The sequence below is a fragment of the Vulpes lagopus genome, chromosome 18, assembly GCF_018345385.1.
Source record: "Vulpes lagopus strain Blue_001 chromosome 18, ASM1834538v1, whole genome shotgun sequence".
Lineage (NCBI taxonomy): Eukaryota > Metazoa > Chordata > Mammalia > Carnivora > Canidae > Vulpes > Vulpes lagopus.
In genome coordinates, this window is record NC_054841.1 from 24,379,231 (window position 1) to 24,384,412 (window position 5,182).

The following is a 5,182-nucleotide window of genomic DNA, read 5'->3' on the forward strand; positions in this document are numbered from 1 at the left end:
TTCATACAATTGGAATTATACAGCATGTACTCTTTTTTTGCTTAGCTTCTTTCACTCAACTTAGTATCTGAGATTCATCCATGTTTTTTTTTTTTTTTATTCATCCATGTTAAAAAAAAAAAAAGAGAGAGAAATTTACTTTGAGGAACTGGCTCCTATGATTACAGAGAGGGAAGTCTCACAATCTGCCACCTCTAAGCTGGAGACCCAGGAAAGCTGGTGGTGGTAATTCAGTCCAAGGGCAGGAGAGGATCAATGTCCCAGCCCAAACAGTCAGGAAGAGAACAAATTCTACCATCCTCCACCTTTTGTTCTATTCAGGCCCTCAATGGATTCGATGATGCCCACCTACATGGGGGAGGATGATCTACTTTACTAAATCCACTGATTCAAATGCTAATCTCATCTGGAAACGCACAGAGACACTCAGAAATAATGTTTAATTTGGACACGCTGTGGCCCAATCAAGCTGACACAAAATTTAGCATCACAAAGGGTGAGGGTGGGCAGCCCGGGTGGCTTAGCGGTTTAGCTCCATCTTCAGTCCAGGGCGTGATCCTGGAGTCCCAGAATCCAGTCCCAGGTTGGGCTCCCAGCATGGGGCCTGCTTCTCCCTCTGCCTGTGTCTCTGCCTCTATCTCTCTCTGTGTCTCTCATGAATAAATAAATAAATAAAATAATAAAAAAAAAACCTTTTCCTAGAAAGCCATGTATTAAAAAAAAAAAAAAACAAAGGGTGAGGGTGACAAGGACTCTTTGCCAACTAGAGTAGTGTCAAGAGGGGGATCTGATGTTGGGCCTGTCCCTTCCTTTTCAACTCCTGTGGTGCCTAGTAGAGGCTCTGCATTCAACAGAAGCTCAAGAAACTTGCTAAAGTGACTAATTTCATGGGGACATCTCCTAATAATAACAATTCAATATCGGGCACCTACATATGTGGGACACCTTTTTATTTACAACTTCATCTTTCTCTCTTGGCAATCCTAGGAGTCTGTACCATTTTTCTCTTTCACAAAGGTGGAAACTGAAACCCACAGAGGCCCAACTTGGTCTGCCTTAGATCCTAGAAAAATGAAGTGCTGTGGGTTGAACAGCAGCCCCTCAAAAGATATACCCCTATCCTAATTCCAGAACCTGTGAACTGCAGGTACCATTCAGTTAAGGATCTCAAGATGTGGGCAGCCCCAGTGGCTTAGTGGTTTAGTGCCGCCTTCAGCCCAGGGCATGATCCTTGGAGACCTGGGATCGAGTCCCACATTGGGCTCCCTGCATGGAGCCTGCTTCTCCCTCTGCCTGTGTCTCTGCCTCTCTGTCTCTCTCTCTCTCTCTGTGTGTGTCTCTCATGAATGAATAAATCTTAATTTTTTTTTTTAAAAAAAAAGATCTCAAGATGTTTATCCAGATGGGTCTTTTTTTTTTTTTTTTTTTTTTTTAAGATTTTATTTATTTATTCATGAGAGAGAGAGAGAGAGGCAGAGACACAGGGTCCATGCAGGGAGCCTGACATGGGACTCAATCCCAGGTCTCCAGGATCAGGCCCTGGACCGAAGGTGGCGCTAAACCGCTGAGCCACACGGGCTGCCCCTCCAAATGGGTCTTAAATCCTAAATCCGATGATAAACATCTTCCAAAGAGAAAAGAAGAGGGAAGAGACAGAGGGAGAACAGGAAGCCATGGGAAGATGGAGACAGGATGTGTCCATAAACCAGTGAACTCTCAGAGCTACCAGAAGCTGGAAGAGGCAAGAAAGGATTCTCCCCTCGAGCCTTTGGAGGAAGTGTAACCCTGGTGACACTTTGATTTTGGACTCTGGTGCCCATAACTCTGCGAGAAGAATTTCAGTTGCTTTATGCTACTGGTCCATGGTAAGTTGGCACAGCAGCTGTAGGAAAGCAACACATGAGGGTGGTAGAGAAGGCAAAGGAGAATAAGGAGGGTCAGCTGCCCCTGCTGAAGCGCATGGTTCTCCATTGCCTGGCAGCTTTGTGACCCAGTCTCCTCCACTCTGCCTCTAGTTCATCTCACTGCAGCTGCAATGGTCTCCTTTCGTCATCCCTGGAATATGCTGGGCACATTCTCACCTAAGGCCTTGGTGCTTCTTGTTTCCTTTGCCTAAAATATTTGTCTTCCCCTGAACACTCAGTTTCCTGCTCCTCAGACAAGCCTCCCTGACCTCTCTCTAGAGTGTCTCCCACCTCCCAAGTCACCCTCCTCATCCCTCTAATTTTTCTTCATGGCCCTCAAAATCACCTGATGGGACGTTTGTCCACGATACACATGTTTACATATATAATACCCCCTCCAACTAGGACATTAGCTCCCCCAGGACAGGGGCTTTGTTCATTGCTTTATCCCCAGCCTTTAGCATGGTTCCTGGTCCATGGGAGGTATTCAATAGATATTTGAATGACTACTTTCCTTCGACAGCACATAGACTAAATGTGGAACAATACAGAGAAGATCAGCATGGCCCCTGTGGAAGGTTGACATGCAAATTCATGAAGTGCTTCCTATTTTTTAAAAAATATTTTATTTATTTATTTATTCATGAGAGACACACAGAGAAAGGCAGAGAGATAGACGAGGGAGGAGCAGGCTCCTTGCAGGGAGCTTGTTGTGGGGCTCTATCCCCAGACCAGGATCATGCCCTGAGCCAAAGGCAGATGCTCACCCACTAAGCCACCCAGACATCCCAAGTACTTCCTACTTTTTAAGATTTTATTTATTTGAGAGAGTGAGAGAGCGAGATAGTGAGCATGAAGTGCAGGGAGGGGCAGAAGGAGAGGGGGAAGCAGACTCCCTGCTGAGCAAGGAGCCTGACACAGGGCTGGGCTTGATCCCAGGACCCTGGGACAATGACCTGAGCCAAAGGCAGACACTTAACTGACTGAGCCACCCAGGTACCCCAAAGTGTTCCATATTTTTGTGTGTTAACTTGAATTAAAATTAAAATTAAAAGAATAAAGTAGATGACTAAAAAAAATATTTGAATGAATGAACAAATTACCTACTAATAGTGATGGGAATGAGAAGGAGGAGGGCCCAGATATGGAGCTGTCATCCAAGCTGAAGAGGAGACTGTGTGTGGGAAGCTCTTGGCCGTAACAGGGCCTCTGGCCCTCAGCCCAAGTGTGATTATGAACCTCAGAAAAGCCTTTCTCCACATCCCTCCACCTGGCTTGCCTTGTCTTTCCAGCTGATCACAGTCCCCAAGGGTTCATTTGATTCAAACATCCCTGGGAAGGTTTGAAAGCATCCTTTGTTTCTACACTTTCTCATTTTTTCCAAGCATCAAGTATGGACAGATACACACACCCTCATGCACATACATACACATAATCTAACACATACGCTTGGCCATAACCCACAGTCTCATGGACCCTCATGGCTCAGTCTACCCATATCCAGTACTACTTGTGCACAGCTATGGACACACACTGACCCTCAGTCATTTGCACTCCCCTGTCTCACATACTCACACACAGTTAGAGTCCTGCATGTGCCCTCACACACGAGCAGGCCTCCACCTAAGGTCTCACCTAGGTAAGTGCTCACACCGACACACAGACTCACTCATCAGCTCCTCTGGGCATGTGTGCCTGAACCCTCATGCACATACAGCTTTGAACATACCTCCAGGTTTCCTCACACACATACAAACAGGCAATGGCCTGCTGTGGTGACTCACACTTGTCATGACGACCTGTCATGATGGCCTATCATGACTTTGCATAATAACCTAACAACAGCAATATTGACTGAACACTGGCCATGTGCCAGGTACCCTGCCCTTTGAGACCTGTCTCATTTAATTCTCACAACAATCACATGAAATAGGTGCTATTATTAGTCCTATTTTATAGATGAGGAAACAGACTCAGAGCCAAAAGAGTCCAAATGGGATTCTAACCCAGGCATCTGACTCCAGAGTTCCCCTCTCCTTTTCTGGTAGAGTATATTTTTCAAAAATGATTGCATCAACATCTCCTATCCCTCATGCTCTTCTAGAACCTTGTCACTCTCTAATCAAATGGTAGAATCTCTGGCCCCTTCTCTTGAACTTGAGTGGATCTTTGTGACTACTTCAAATAACAGTACGATGAACATGATGCCAGTATGAATCCAAGGCTAGATCATAAAAGGTGATACCAAAAAATGGCCAAGATGTAGAAACACGGGGCAGCCCCGGTGGCACAGTGGTTTGGCGCCGCCTGCAGCCTGGGGTGTGATCCTGGAGACCCAGAATCGAGTCCCGCATCGGGCTCCCTGCATGGAGCCTGCTTCTCCCTCTGCCTCTCTCTATCTCTCTGTCTCTATGAATAAATAAATAAAATCTTAAAAAAAAAAAAAAGATGTAGAAACACCTGAGTGTCCACTGATGGATGAATGGATAAAGAAAAAATATGCCACTTTTCTCCACACAATGGAATATTATTCAGCCATAAAAGAGGGAAATCCTGGGGTGCCTGGGTGGCTCAGTAGGTTAGGTATCCAACTCTTGGTTTTGCCTTAGGTTATGGTCTCAGGATTATGAGATCGAGCCCACCATCAGCCCAAGCCCAGCACGGAGCCTGCTTGGGATTCTCTCTCTCTCCCTCTCCCTCTGCCCTTCCCTCTGCTTGCACACACTCTCTCTTTCTAAAATAAATAAATCTTAAAAAAAAAAAAAGGAAATCCTGCCATTTGGGATAAGATTGATGGACTTGAGGGTGTTATAAGTGAAATAAATCAGAGAGATAAAGGCAAACACTCTTACTTGTATGTGGAGTCTCAAAAAGCCAAACTCATAGAAACAGAGTAGAATGGTGGTTGCCAGGGGCTGGGAGGTGGGGAAATGGGGGTGATGCTGGTCAGGGGGCATAAACCTCCAGTTAGAAGACGAATAAATTCTAATGTACAAGGTGGTGACTATAGTTAACAAGACTGTATTGCATACTTGAAAATTGCTAAGAGAGTAGATCTTAAAGGTTCTCATCACCACTATTACCACCACAACAAAAGAATTACTGATAATTATGTGAGGCAAATGATAAGTATACAGTTAATTAATCTTATTGTATTCATCTTTTCATAATACATATGTTTGTCAAATCACCAAATTGTATACTTTAAAGTTATACAATGTTCTATGTCATTTATATCTCTATAAAGCTAGGGAAAACATTTTTTTTTTGCGGGGGGA

The 5,182-nt window shown here is 44.7% G+C and overlaps 1 non-coding gene across 1 annotated transcript; it reads left to right on the forward strand.

The window, feature by feature from the left end:
- Window positions 1-2,410: 2,410 nt before the first annotated feature.
- On the forward strand, window positions 2,411-2,518 carry LOC121478473. Its single transcript, XR_005984482.1, has one exon. It is a non-coding gene; the product is annotated as a U6 spliceosomal RNA (small nuclear RNA).
- The last annotated feature ends 2,664 nt before the right edge of the window (window positions 2,519-5,182 follow it).